Raw genomic sequence first — 16533 nt, 5'->3', positions numbered from 1 at the left:
GATGGAACCAAAGCTTTTCTTTGCTTACAAAAATTACATGAACACTATCCACTTCCCCCAAAGAAGAATAGAACGTGCAGCATAATCGCTGAGAAAAGCAGGAAAGGAAAAAAAAATACAATAAGTAACAAAACCTTCACGCAAACATCTTGGTTTTAGCAATTCTGTTACAATTTTAGGTAAAGACCAAGCCTCTGACCTGCAGCTGTCCCCTACTGAAGTCACCCAGATGCACTGCTGGGAATGAGATCAGGGACAGCTGGGGCATATAAGTCCCCCCTCCTCCACCCCCAGCCACATACTCTCTTTAGCTGGAACTGGCAGTTCCCTCTCTGCCTGAGTTGGCAAACTGCAGGAAGGACAGCCAGTCACCTGTCAGATTAATTTACTTTCTATCTGCTTAACTGTGACAGTCTCTGGAGTAATTCATCCTACAATCATTAACATTAAGCAGCTAGCAGCAGGGGAGAGTCCAGGACATGTGTGTGTGACCCAAATATAATAATAATGGGCTGTCCTGGACTGTCCACAAGTGCAGAGAGAAAAGTTAAATTAGAAAAACAAGGTTCTCCCTCAGAGGTATTGCTAGATGAGTGCTAAATGAAGGTGGTTATGAGTGCTTCTGCTGCTGAAAATGAAGTGACCCTTGGGATATGACAAAAAGAGAATATGCTGGTGACTTAAGAGATATTTTAAAAAGCTGAGCATTTGGAAGGGGAACATATTCAGCCAACATCGTAATCAAACTCTGCTTTGGGAATATTCATCATGTGTACAGAAACATATACAGCTTCATCTGGAAGAGGCTGGCATTTTTTCATACTTTCCCTTTCCACCAGAAGTAGTGGCCACGTGGTTGATTTGTTACACCTTGCTGCTTGCTGCTCCTTGTGACAAGTAAGACAGCTGTGACTAAAGACTTAAAAGCACCCACTTTCTCTACCACCCTCCTCTGCTTAGTATTCTTCTCTCCTTTCCTAGTAATTTTTACCAGCCTTACTCTCCATTTACTGCTATGTTATTTACCTCTTCTTCAGTCTGCTGGGTTCTGCCATTGCCTATTCAACCTTATATTTCTTTTCTTTCTGCCTTTTGTTGCATATGCACATTATAGACAGACAGACTTTTCTCTGCTTGAAGTAAAATTTATTAATTTGGGCTCAGAAGGGTTCTAAGGCAGACAAGCACTTTCTCCCACTCTCCAGTATGGGTAAAGAAGAGTGAGCTTGCATCAATACTGTAGCATTTGTATTTTCCTCTAAGGCAGTTTGTACAAATGAAACCTGGACCTCTCACAGAAGTCTCCCCTGAAGCAAAGACTCCATCAGCACTGGAATAGTTCACTTTCTTGGCTTGTATGTGCCCTAGAATAAATTCAATTACCTCTAGGATAAAATTGACTTGTCCTACGTTTGTGATCCTTTTCTGTGGCATCTCTGACTACTCGAGTCCTTATATTTTGCAGTCATTTATTGGCTGCTTCTTTTTTCTATTGATAGTATTTTGTTAATGTCTTGGAAAATGTCATATTATAAGGTTAAGGAGTTATTTTTCATTTTTAAAAAAATACCATATTAAAATCCTGATCCTATTCTCCAGAGTTTTTGCAAACTTTGCCCTTGTTTTACTATCTCAGATTTCATGGTTATATTTGTCTTGTTTTACTCCTTCAGTTTTGGGGTTCAGTGGCTGTTGATCACTATTCTATTAAAAAAAATAAATAAGGAGAATAAAATATTTTATGTCTAAATGCATGTTTTATTGGCTGAAAGGTTTGTAAATTGCGCATGGTTGCAATGATATACTTGTGTATTTAATTTGCCTTATTCTATTATCAAAGTAATATTAGGAAAGAAAAATATGGATTATTTTATGTTGTTGTGAGGTTAAAGACCTGAACAGGTCTATCAGGAAAAGCTGTTTTTCATTTTCTGACATAAAGTGCTAATTATATCTAATTACATTTCAAAACATGTGCATTGTGGTTTTTTATATGTCTGATTCTTTCACATCTCTCCCTCGAGTCCCTCAATTTAATAATCCATATAGCCAAGTGTCCTCATGTCTAATTACACTCCCTGATGCACATTAAAAACCAACAAAAAATTCCCACTCCTGAGACCATGATAGTATTCTATACGTGACTGATAAGCACTATTACCTGGGGAAAGCTGCCTTGCATGATACAGAAGACATAAACCTCACTTTGCTGGAGAAAGCCAGCTAATCTCCTCAGGGCTGCTCACATCTTCTTTTGCACGCTATTTCCATGTGCATTCAGACTGCCTACACTGCGGAGAGCTGAAGACTGCTGTAATTTATTCTGAAATGGCAGAAATAACATTATAAAGTTAATTTCATTTCATCATTTGGTGGAACTTTAATCTTCGAGGAGAAAGGACATTGGCTGAGACCCATCCAGTCTAAAATTAGAGATTATATGGGCAAATATTCTATCTAACCAAAACCCTTTCTGGGCTTGGAACCCATCTTTTACTGCCTGTAAATAGCATAGTACTGATAGAATCATAAGACATATATTTCTGCTAGGTACCTCATATTATATAGATTAAATCTGAACCTTCATTTTCAAAATTTCTCTAATTGTCAAGTAAATGTAATGGTGAATTAGCCCTTGTGATTAAGAATTTATGATAGTGTGTTTATTGAGTAACTAAGAGGAGGCAAACTCTAATTGTCATAGGAGTGCTCAGAAAGTAGGGATTAAAACTCTACATGATTCCTCACTACTCGGAAATAGTCTAGATGAATTTATATGGCTTGTCTAATCACCACTATGACTCTTTCCATGCAGCAGAGGGCTGTAGAACCTGATGGCAACAGAATAGTTTTGAATTGTCTATCGTGAAAATCCCAAACTGACTTTCATTAAACTCAGGACAATCCAAACACTTTGTCAGAATTCTTCTGGACATTTTAAACACTGACATCTGATAAAATATCAGCAAGATATCTAACATCAAGACAATTATTCTGTGGCAAGACCAGCTTCTAGTACTTTCCTCAGAAGATGCATCACCTGTGACAGAAGGGAAAAAAAATCAGAAAAAAACAGAGTAGGAAAGAGACAAGAAATAAGTGTCTCATGTGGAAAGAAAGTAGATTTATTATTCTAAGGGCTTCTTTCCTCTTGATTCTTGAGCCTACTTCAATAGAAAATTGGTCTGGTTGTGTGATTGCAGCTATGATTTTTATATGTACACAGAACTCACTTATTTCTATCCTCCTTCTAGCTAGCATGTGCTGTGTTTTACTCTGTTTTCTCCTCTGCTAAAAGGGCGCATAATAAATTCCTGGGTAATACCAACACCTTCAGTCAAAGACTTCAATTCATATTCAATTACAGTTACTTAAAAATCCAGATCAGTGTTTGCCAAGGGGTGAGAATAGCATTCTCATATGAGCATTCATGCTCAAATGCACGCACACATGGAGGGGGGTTCCCTACTGGAGGCTGGACAGGATGTTATCTTTCTTCAAAGGAGAGGGAAAAGAGAATAGTTGTTGAAAACTGGAAAACCTAGAAAAATGTTTGACAATAGAACTTAGCTAAAACGAAGGTCTTACACAATAGACTTTCTTTAGTAGATGGGAAGGTTTTAGAGGTTTCTGGCCATGTTAAACTCCTCCCCCACTTCCTCGGGCAGAAATCCAAAAACAACAGGGAGGTACATTGGTTGTAAGTGAATATCAAAATAGGCTGCAATCCATGACCTTTCTGAACTATGTAAGTACCTCTTTAGTTTGTAAACTGGAGTCTGGATTTACAGGCATCACTAGAAGTTGATGCTTAGCCCTTGATCGGTTTGCAAGTAATTTGTACCAAATCTCTGTTGAAGCCGACTCCAGTGAAAGCTTTATTGTATTTTAAATGTCCATGTTTACACTGAAAGCTCTTCAGGCTTAGTGCTTGATACATTTTTGGGCTTTGTATTTTGTGCTTTCACATTTATGTTGGTTGTGCTTGGGTTCACAGGGGATGATTTGAGGTGCTGCTTCCTTCTGCCTTTTGTTTGGCTTAGAGGGGTGCAAAATTATAGTGACTATGGAAACATTTTGTTTAAAGCACAGAAAGAGATGATAATACAGTAAATTACAATGTATTCAGGTTTCATTACACTTTCTGTGGATGCTGGACTGCAGACCACACATCCATGGGAGATCTCATTAACCCAGCATCTGCTTGTCTCATGGTCTCTGCAGTTGCATTACTGAAGCACTACAGCTAGCTGTAATCTCATGAAATACAGCAAATCCACACAATGTTTTTATACATTGGTAACCATAAAGAAATAGAACTTCATTTTAAAAAAGGGCTATTGTTGTACCTTTCTTTCCTCTTAACTGCAGCCTGAAATTAGTGAAGTTTCAAGCACTTATCGAACACAATGCTCATGGCAAATTCTTTAGCTAAAGAATTATACGTTACAAAAGTTCCCAATGCTTGAACCTCACCCTGAACTGCCTAAATAAAGAAAGAAATATGACAGTTTCTGGTCCATTTAAATAATACATTTTGACAATTTTACCTTTCAAAAAATTACATTTTATGTTATAAAAGCAACAGCTTCAAAATACAATTAAATTTAAAAAAAAATCTAATTTTAAATGATGTTTGTTGACATTGTAATCTTTCTCATAAAACAAAAATATCACACTTTGAAATATGTTCCAAAGTATTAAATTAATAGGCTTTTAATTTTTTATATAAAAGCTGCTGAAAAAAATATTTCTCAGTTGTAATTTAGAGTCATGGAAAAAGTATCGTAACTGAGATGACAGGTTACAGGGTTATTCTGACTCCATTGTCATGAACTTGATGGGATGAGGACCAGAAGAAAATGTCTCCTGTTTCTTGGAAGAGTATGCATCAAATTTTGGTGTTAAACTTATAATGTATGTTTAAAATAATAAATATTTATAACTGAAATACAAGGATATAATTCACAGGAAAAAAATCCCGTACCCTTTATAGCCATAATATAACAAATTCCCTGTAAATATATTTGACAAAAGTCTTTATTACGAAGTTTAGCTCTGCACAAATATACTCCACATGTACAAAACCGTGGATTGCCAAGTTTTCTTTCTCATTTGTTTTTTCTAAGTGTGGATAGAAATGCAGAAATCTCTTGAGGCTCCATCCAAACTATCATCCTTTGTCAGTAAAACACCAAGTGCTGTAACCCAAGTTCCATGGCAGACCCTATCACATCTTGTGGGTACAAACATAAATAAGATAATGCAAACTATAGCTTCCACATTTAGTGAAGTTTCATTGGTTTGGACCTTGTCTGCTGAGAATGACTAAGTGGTGCCTGCCAGGCCTATGATATCATGGCACTAGGAACCTGCACAATTCCTGAAGAAAATTACATTTTGGGGGAAGAAAGAATTTAATCTTTTATGCGTTTTTGGTCCATATTCATATATTTTGGTCTTAAAGCAGACACACTTTTGACTGTAATGTAAAATACAGAGTAAGATCATATTTAAAACTAGCTCAGTTCCAAATCACAGGCTGTTCTGCATGCAGAAGTGTGGTGTGCTCTGGCTTTGAGTCTTTAGAGTTTTGGGTGTTTCATAAAGCAAAGGCTGAATTGAAAATCTTCCAGTGGCAGCCACAACACATACTTATTCCCACTGAATTCTTTGAAGTGCAGGATGAAGTACAGTGTCTGTGACAGCTTTCCCTCTCTATTGCTTTTATAGCTCCCCTCCACTATCCACCACCTTATTTTCCAAAATCTAATGGCCTGGAAGCTTGAAGATGTCCTACTTCTCTCACTAAAGAATGGCATCAAAAGGCTTTTAAATGAGGGAGACAGAGGTTTTTCCTTGCACCCCATTGTATCTCTTCTTTTCATCATGCTAAAAGGCATGAAAAGAATTTTTAAAAGTTGATGATGATTATTATTGTTATTTTTGTTATTCATTGTTTGTGATTATTATTGTTATTATTATAAGGTATTGAATACTTTATCCATTATCTACCAGCAAGTAGTTGCATTAGCAATATTAATTTAGTAATATTCATTAATAATTAGATTCTTTGCATTAATTTTTGGATTTACTTACTAAGAATTACCCCTACTGAGCAGCAACATTCTTCTATTACATATGTTTAATTTTAATCTAGTCACAGGGATCAACAGCTCACCAATTGATGACAATGCAGAGCAATAATAGACAGGGTTAAATTGCAGGAAGATAGTAATCAAATACATTGTTTGATGCATAGACCTATATTTCAGAAAATGTATTCTTCATCTAGCAATTTTTTCCCGTTTCAGAGACATTGTCATACTTAAAAGTGATCCCTATGGTTTTATAGGACTGCTTGGTTTGAACTCAAACCTAGTTATACAATGTCATAAATTACATGAACAATTGCCAAGGTCACTTCAGATACCCTTATTGCTTTTTTTATTCAAGGAGATAGCCCTTCAATAGTGAGAAATATGGTATCCAGGAATTCCAGCTTGCCCTCATGTAATCTCCTTCACAGAGTGCAACAAAGAACAATTGTGTGAAGCACAATGACCTCAGATGCTTGAAGTCTCTCAAACTATTTATGAATGTGGAGTGGAGAGACTAAGCATGCATTCAGGATGAGGAAACCTTGACCAGAATGAGGCATTTCAGTTGTGAATTATTTTTGTATGAGGAAGTTTTAGCAGCATGCAGCAAGTACACGTACTGTGATAGTCAAGCCAAAGACAAGCACACACATTTTTGAGTTATTCTGGGGGAACATAATACCTCTTCAGAATTTTGTGATGGCAAACATGACAGGCAGTATGAAGGCCTTTGAGAAAATTTGTGTTACTGTCACATGTACTTGTACACCTGCAGCAGTGGAGATCTAAACTGTTACAGAGATTTCTTCTAGCATTACTTTGATTAAACTGGTTTACCACGATTTCTGAACCAGCAGATCTGTCTATCCACAGAAAAATAAGAACATATTTATTGCTTCCTGATAAGCAACCTGCCTGTGTAAGTGACTTACTTACTGTCAAGCAAGAAACTTAATCCAAATTATCCATAGCAAGTGAGCCGTGATTGTCTGTTTGCCACAGAACAGGTGTGTGTGTACTTTCATGTATCCACGATTGCGTGTGTGCATGCATGACGATATAGCAAAAAATTTCTATAGTATGACAGTATTTAAAGGAAAATTTGTGGGCTGGACCAGAAGATCTGCCTGTGTTAGACAGACTTTTGCCAAATAAAAAGTAAGCAAAGAAAAACTGTGACTTGCAGTTTTAACTCTACTTATATATTTACATCATCTGCAGTCAAATGTATTATCCTCTCTGTTGTATGCTATAAAAAGCAACTTCTTACATACCCTCCACCCAAAAAATTACATCACCTCTGTAACTTTTAAACAAACAAACAAAAAAATCATTATTTTATTCAGACTACCAGGAAACAGGAATCAGCAGGAAATTTTTCACTGGAAAGAGATAGATGCACTGAAGGCCAAAAAAATGTAGTGAGACTGTTATACCCAGGAGCAAATGTCAGAGATATTAGAAAGTGAAATAATAGATGCTTGGGAATGTCAGTCCAGAGAAAGATATATCTGGATGTGTCTTTATTTTTATAGACAATACTTAAATATAGTATTGGAGGTAATTAGGATACATTTCAAGTTTTTGAGAGATTTCTGATTTCTGTATTGTTCAAAAGTCATTAACAAGTTTGCAGTCACCATATTCTGTTGTTACTGCTATTGCACATGGAGTCCTCTCTGGGGCATCATAGCTAAGAAAGAGAAAGGATAATTGAGGACCTGGAAAAAAAAACATGGGAACAGAATGACAGCAAACTCTACTGAGACTTCAGAATAGCACCTGGTAACCACAATTGCGACATTTCCAATAATGTCTAGCTCAGAATCAGCCTTATCTTCCCTCAGAAATGGTGGCTCTAAAGTCCTACACTCCCCCTATGTACGTCTCTGTTATAGGCCCACAGAGATATGGTTACTGTATATTATACTTGATAATAACTTTCAAATACAAATCTCAGTTCTCAACAGACAACCTTCTTTCAAACTGTATTTTATTTTCATTCTATTTCTGTATTATTCTGTTTTAATCGCACAGCATCCCTAAGTAAGGAATGTGTGTTGGTATCTGACGATTCCACCTATGCCTGACAAGACAGGTACTTTCTTTTTTTTTTTTGTGACTTTATTGAGGTGTCAAGGATGCACACTGTGCAAGGATTTAAATGTTGCAAGTGTGGTCATGTCACTTATGTCTGAGAAATAAGAAACTACTTCTAAGGTTATACTATCACAGTTGCAAGATGAACATGTTGAAGAAGGTTCACTATACCTTTATCTCTTCTATATGCATCAATTGGTGAAGTGAACAAACAGAAACCCCAACAAATTATGAGAACTACAGTGAAGTGCTGGTCCTGTATAGTTCAATGTCCACGTAATGCTGAGCTGTCAAAGACAGAGATACATAAAGATGCTGAAGCAACTTTGTAATTAATCCAGATGAGCTTAGTTTAAGCTGTTTACTTTCCAGAGTTTAACACACATGCCAGGGAAACAAGTCCTCACTTTCGCATTTAAATTAAGGCATGTTATAACTAAAAATGTTAAAAACATAAACAGTAATTTTTTCTTCTTTTGTCCTCTAAAATTGTATGGTATTTTTTTTCACACAGCTCTTTCTGATATTTCAGCCAATGCAATCAGTAAAACTTTTAAATATCTGGCAAGATATGTATTTAAACAAGATTAGTGTTTTATGCATTTCATGCTGCATTGCATGCGTGTTCTGCATCCTCCCAAGTCTGTGTTTTATGAATTCTCAAAGGAATAGGCAGATAATCAGATTAGGACATGAGGAGATGGGAGAGAAGGTTAAAGAACATCTTCTCACTGTACACTTCTGCCTTTTGGAGTACCGTGGTCTCCATGACCACAGAATTTTTGTGCATTGCACTTTCTGATGTTTCTGCTCATTGGCATATGAAATCACTATTGAAAACACTTTGCTTTCCATGGATCGGTATATAGAGGTATTCAAATGTAACTAAACATCTTAATTTTTTGGGAATGATTAATCACAAACGCCTTTGAGAATTTAGCATTTCTTCGTACAGCAGAATTATGAACCCAGTTCTCTTAGCTGGTAGATTAGTACTTTATCAATGGGCTATGTTACTTTATTCTCTAAAATGTCAGTAATTAACTAAAATATCTTGGAAGATTTTCTCCAGCCTGAAAGCAAGAAGCATGGCCCAGCTTGTGATCACTGAATTTTCTTTCCTTAAAGGAGCAGCTTTGTCCCTGCAACTCAGTGGGAACCATCCGTGGTCCTTGCTAACCCTTCAACTGTGCCTGGGTGTCTGTGAGGGTGTGAGCTTGTGTGGGTCAAAACTAGGCTATGGTGCATGCAAACAACTAAACAATGATTATTCCATGTCTGTATTTAATATGCTATTGTGGATGTTGCCAATTACAGCAGGTAGAAGCCTTCAAAGACATCGATATTTGAGAGAAGAGGTAAGGCTGGGAAACTTCCCCACATGGGGGTAGGCTTATTCCCTTCATTCTCGGTATATAGCACCACACCCCGACTATTTTCTGTTTCTGTACAATGGCTATCATGTCTCTGTGCAGTGAGCATGAACAGCAAGGCACTTTTCCTCTTTTCCCTCTGCCCCTCAACACACGTACACACACTGCAACTCCGTTCTCAGGAAAAACAAAAACAATTCTGTGAAACAAGCCAATTCAAAGCAATACAATGATTTTGCCAAAATAACCTGCACAAGTGACGAGGAGGAAATTATTTCACATTTTGCTTTATCCAGGGGGTGCTCTTGCATAACCTGTTCACTGTACAGAACAGCTCCATTCCAGTCTCATGTGGGGCGTAATTGAAAACAATGCTGAGACCACAGTTTTAAAGAGAAGGTGGTTTCAAACTTTGTGTTTTCCACAAGTCAAAAAAAACTTTTCTCCCTTTGTCCTGAAGTGTTTTAAAGTACTTATTAAGGACACATAGCAGGGTGAGCTGCAAGTCTGAAGCTGATAATCATGCATTCAGAATTAGGGGCTCATAAAGAGCTGGTTGTGAAAATATATTACAGCCTAGTGGGTTTTATCCTATGAGCCCTCACTTGACTTTTATGAATACTGTCAGTGCATTCTGATTGCATTTGATTCAAACATTGCTTACATGAATTGGCTCTGCCAACCAGCTGGATCCAGTACCTCTAATAAAAATTGAATTTATCAGATGAAATTTATTATAGGGTTCTCTCCAAATGTCTCCATTACACCGCAGGAAATGCAGTATCCATTCAGCATCTGCACTGAGAGAGTTATTGACTTTGCCAACAGAATGGATTTATGAATTTTGAATAGCAATCAAAAAAAAAAAAAAAAAAAAAAAAAAAAAAAAAAAAAAAAAGAAAAAAAAAAGCAGCAGAGACGTGTGTAGAAATTTTAAGGAAGCTCATATTTTAAGCAAGCCATTTAATCTCTCAGAGTCATGTTTGAATCAGAGATGTCCCCTGCACTCTGAGCCCCATCTGGCAAACAGCAGCTTGCTGGCCCAGTTGGATGACCAGGAGGTACAGGGCAGCAGGCTGACACCAACCCCTCAGACTGCTGCATTAAAGCAGCCTCCACTACCCATATGTCCAGCCACTAAACCATAATCCCATTTTCTTTCTTAACCTCTCTAATCCTCCCAAACTCCTCCAGGAAAGTCAGTTCAGTTAAATCTGAAGGGCATAGGTCTTTCTGCTGAGATTTTGGGAATGAAGGAATGAAGTAGGAGGGCTCTTAAGGTTACCAATTTCATGCAATTGCAAAGAGATGAGAATAAAATGAGCCATCACCTTAAGTGATCTCTTGTTTTTCCAGGGAGAGTTCTAGGAAAGCCTTTAACAATTTTGAAAACAACACTTGTTTTTTTTCCCTAAATCTGGATTATAAGCCATTTACTAACCTCTTCAATTCAATTTCATAGAATGAAGACCAATTCAGTTTCAAAAAATGTTTATTCCTTTATTTGTTACAAGTTCCTGCTTTGCTTAACTGAAAATTTTTATTTCCTTTATTTTAGTAAAAATATATTATGGGAATGGGCAGGAAAAAATTGCTTTATCTTCTTTCATAGTTTCCTTTATTGACTTCTGAGACGATAAGTTGTTTGTAATATACCTGTAAATGCCCTCATTTAAGTGAAGATTACTCATAACAAGATCAAAATGTGAGTGCACTATCCAGCTGTCTCTGAGAATATCATAATGATTCTCCTTTGGAGGCAATACTCTGACACATTAACATAAATTTAAAGGAACATATAAAAAGCGTATATCAAGCCATACCTTTTCTGCTTGCATTGCTTGTCTGTATTCACTGCAACCCAGTAGGTGAATAAACACCTTAGAGATATTTAGAGAGGTCTTAGAGACTTCTGTATTGGGGGGGGGAAATCAATATAAACCACAGCCCTCAGTTAAATGAATACCTTGATAGGTTTCTGAAACAGCGCAGCGCATTTTTATGGAATTATAAACTCCCATTTTTTCGAAACTCTGCTTTTCCATGTCAGTACCAGAAGAAATGATATATAGTAAGAAAGTCTAAGATATGATATGATAATGTAGTAAGATAGTCTAATTTCTGTACTGTCAGCACAAAGAAATGAAAGGAGGAAATAGAAGAAAAATTGAAAAATTATATTCCAGTGTGATCTCCAGGTCCATTTTTCTGTCTGAGAGTGGCTATCAGTCTAATGTATTCTACTAAAGGCTGCTAGACAAAAGAAGGTATAATTTTAGAGAAGCACTGATCCAAAATGACCTTTCCGGAGGTTTTCAAAATTCACCACTGGAATTCTGAAGTGAAGATTAATTTTTATGTCAGTTTCCTAACATTTATCAATTAGCAATGTTTTCAAAGTGCATGAGGTTTTGATTTGGTGAGGAACAGCACTAGACATGGCATGTGAGAAGCTTAAGGCTTTCCGCTCCTACTGTCTTTAAAAGGAACAATGTGATTCTCTGCTCTAAGGGCCATAAGATTCCTACATGTTTAATGTAGACAGGATCAAAAGGTTCAAATTACCATCTTCATGTATCATTGATTAACAAGAAAATTTTTAAATCCTAAAGTGCCTATGATATGCTGATGGATGCACACTTATGTGATGCTTTTTGTGAATACTACAGGTGGGCAGGATTTTTTGGAACTATTTCTTCAACATTTTGTCAGTTCAAAAGTGCAGCTATTGCTCTTGCTTCTTTGGTAAATGTTGTCACAGATAGCTTTTTATGTTATCTTGACTACCCAGCCATTTCTGATCTGAGGAAAATGGAGGTTGAGTGTGAGATAGAATCAGAGTCACATGTGATCTACAAAGTAAGGATTACTCTCTGAAGAAACCTGAGAATGATTTAAAAGAATTTTAAGAAACATATTCAGTCTTAGAGAAAAACCACGAGAGTTTTAAATTAAAGTAAAAGTTAATAGAAAACATAACTGTTGTGTCATGAAGTACAGAAATTTAATGAGAAATGGTGGATTTTAATAATGTCTGACCTTATCAATCATATTAATTGCTTTTACAATAATTTTATGAAAAATGCCACAAACATATGACTGATGGAAAAGCAGTTTGGGCTGGCTTTAGGGGAGGAATGGGAGAAGGCTATGGGGGTTTTTTAATGTTAATTACATCAGTAAAAAGAGATTTGGCATTAGAAGGTGATTTTCACAAAATCCAACAAATGTAATTCAATCTAAATTGGAAGTTTTTTGCATAGTTTGCCTTGTTTTCCTTGTATGTATAATGTGATCTTCTAAGTGCTATGCAGATTAATTTATGACTTAAGCTATATAGAATTCATTACTTAAATATATAGAACTGCAAATTTAGCTATCATGTTAATGCCTTTGTATTAACCTCTGCTATCTAAAACAGATTTTGTTATCTCCCCATTGTCTATGAGGTATGTTTGTCATGAATGCAAACTGTGAGGATTTGTGTCTAGGTAAACAGACTGTCCTGGAAGAGTACATAAAGTCTGTGTAGCTTCCTCAACATAGTCAATAGCCCTTCATTCCTTTTGTAGTGGTTTCTTTATTGTTAGCTTATTGGAAAGATTTTATCGGTAAGGTTTAATCTATTTACCCTGAAATAGGAATGCATCTAGGAATGTCCTCCCATTATATTTTCTAAGCCAATTTTGGTTGACAAAACGGTGAAAGGACTCAAATAATTATCTTTACCAGCAGGGATGCCTCAAAAATCAGAGCTAGACTTCAACTCCCTTCTTTCCTGAACAGTTGGGGTTTTTTTCTGCTTGTTTCATTTTATTTTTGTCTTTTATGTTCTACCTTAGTCACACAATTTACAGCATATTGCTGTGAAGAAGAGTCTGTTGAAAGGCTCAGAATTCTGTTTAGAGAGAAAAAGAGATTTTTTTTTACTAAGAGATTTTCTGCTGAAAAATCTAAATCTTTATAAAAGCAATTTCCACTGTACTTTCACTTGCTTATTGACCAAATTTCCAGGAGAATGTGTTTTCTGCTCTCTAGAATCACACTGATTACCAAGAGGAGCAAGATGCTCTCCATGTCTCTGGCTCTGACATGAGAGCACAGGTCTCTGTGTCCCAGAAGAAACTTCTTCCACTCTCCCATGATATTAAGTACACTCAGAAAGTTTTCCAAAGAGAATTTTAGAATTGTTGGTGCTCTCATCAAATCACCAAAATTGCCTACAAACTGAACCTGCTGTGCAGTTTGGGGCTGAAAAGCTCTTTACCAGCTTCTGGCTTTATCAAGGCACAATTCATTTCACAGTGAGAGCGAAGAAGGCTCAGGGTGGGCACAGGGTGATACCTCCCTGACTCTTTTACTCATACACAGTCAATCTTGCCTTTGTTTTCTGCATAAAAACCCCAGATTTGACATCCATAATTTACATAAAATCTCCCACTTGTTGCACAAGTTTCTACAATAATTACTGGACTTCTGTAAGAAACGAAAGGTATACCTTGATGATTTAAAATAGTGAAAATATTATTTTAATAGAAAAATACTGCTTTCAATTTGCAGCATCCTCCAAACACCTCTGATCAGATGGATTACTCAAAAAAATAGGGAAGGGACATTTACTGAGATATTCCTACTGTCTAGTTTTAGCCTTTGGATTTAGGTATTTTAAACTGACTTTCCCTGGCACCCATTTCTCTCCACTGACTACAAGAACTCTGCTCACTTATACCTTTTTTATATGTTGAAAATACATACTTTGGTCAGATTAGAGTTATTAGGAATTTGAACAGAAACAGAATTGTCAGTGTCTGGAAAACGTGTCTGATCAGTGGAGACCAGTGCCTTCAGGGTTTGTTTTGAGAGGAACTAAGTGTGAAGAAAACAATCCTGAAGAGATTGGAATAAAATTCTGGCCATAGTTAGGAAATGATACATAGTCTTCCTAACTTGATAAAGACTTCCCACCATAAACAAAGTGCCATTCATATCATTTGCTATCCTCTCACAAATGCCAAAAATTTCAGCAAAAGAAAAAACAAAAAAATGGATCAACAGTATATAACAGTTCTGCTGCCTGTTTTTATGCTATTTACAAGCTGATTCCAGACAGGAATTTGCATGTGACAGATCCAGGAAGAAGAAATTCAGATGCTACAAAATAGGCTATGTAAGAGATTTGGGGGATGTTTCACCTCTGAACAGGGACCTTTTCAAAAGTTTCTGAGCACTCTCCAACCAAAGGAACACTGCTCTAAAGATTTTGTCCTGTGCTGATAATCTTAAGAAGACTGTGGCAGGCACTAGATATAGTGCTTATTCAAGGTGACGAAACCAAGGAGTTGTAGGATGGAACTGGAAAGCAAATATATGATAAAACATGGAAAAGCACATGTTCTCGCAAAATGTCAGTATTACCAATGCTAATTTTTAATAGTAATAATAATAATAATAATGTTACATAGAGAAGCCCCTTCTTAGTACATGTAGATCTGAAACTGAAATGAGTGGGAAGCCTGGCTGAGTGAAGCAAGTGAGTCAGATTGAGCTACCAGCTAGCTATCAGTCCATCAGGACTCAAACTATTCCAAACATTCCCTGGAGGCAACAGGAAATTCTGGTCCAAGACAGTAACCCTGAAAATAAAGATATGTGCAAAATGGGCTTACCAGACTACTAACAATAGAAGTGCCTGCCTCTGTGATTTAACTGCAGTTTTGAAGACCTGCTCACCACCCAGCCCTGGTAAAATATCTATTGATTACAACTTGGCAGTGAGTGATGTTTTTACTGTTGTCATGGCTCCCTTCCCACTACACATCATCATGCCATTCACACATTTAATTAAATAAATTTCTCTAAGTGAGTTCTGATTACAAGGATAAGACAAAACTTGATGCATTCTGCTGGTCCAAGGTGATTACTTGCATTGTCCATGTTATTAACAACAGTGCACTCAGTATCAATCTGGTAAAAGTTGCAAAAATTAATGGAAGATTACCTTTAAGAGAAAAAAAAAAATATTTCATCTGTTCCAGGGCTACCAGTAGCCTTTACAGTACCTTTCTTCCTTTATAATTATTTACAGGAGCACTTCTTTTCTGTTTACGGTCATCATTATTACTTGTTTATTTGAATTATTCTCACATCATTATTACTAGTTTAATTGAAACATTCTCTGATAAATATAGAAATTTCTGTTTACTAAACTTTTTCAATTAAATTAGGCTGTTTACTAATCGTCTTAAATTATGGATCCAATACTGAGGAAATAAAGAAAATGGCAAAAAAACCCCTCTGAAATACCTAAGACAATAAAGGAAATTACAGGCTTACATAACTTAATTACATAATATTACTGATCTTACATAACTATAAAAAGATCAGTGGCTGTAAAAATGCTCCTAACTGAGGGATTCGAGCACTATTTAAAGAGATTTGACATTGCTTATTCATATTTCCTAGCTCTCTGTGGCAGGTTTCAACAGAAAATTTCTGGGAAAAAAGTTCAGAAATATTACAAGAGATGGTGAGATCAGGTGGAGTTGGGAAAAGGTTATTTACCCAGTTCTTCATTACAAGCTACATTGCCAAGCTCTGGAATACAGATTAATTAACCTGTTGTGATTACCTCATATAAACATCAGCTTTCAGAACAAAGGCAGTTCTCAAAAGCCAGAGATTTTATCATTCTTCTAGTGTAGAAAAAGCATTCATGTTCTGTTACAGAGAACTAACAACAGGAGCTAGTAGTCAGAACATTTTCACCTAAATATATAACCAAAGAGGTTCACTAGAGTGAAATTTATTTTAGAGAGACATATCAGATATAAATATTTTCACAGGAAGCTTTAAGAGGTCACGGTTCCCTTAGGCATCTTCAACAAGAAGGGAAGCAGGAACAGACTGTAAACTTTACATGTGCTGGTGAGGGATAAGAATTTTGAAGTATTTGTCTTAGT

Source organism: Zosterops lateralis (assembly GCF_965231275.1).
Source record: "Zosterops lateralis genome assembly, chromosome: Z".
Classification (NCBI taxonomy): domain Eukaryota; kingdom Metazoa; phylum Chordata; class Aves; order Passeriformes; family Zosteropidae; genus Zosterops; species Zosterops lateralis.
Note: the sequence above shows the minus strand (reverse complement) of the source record.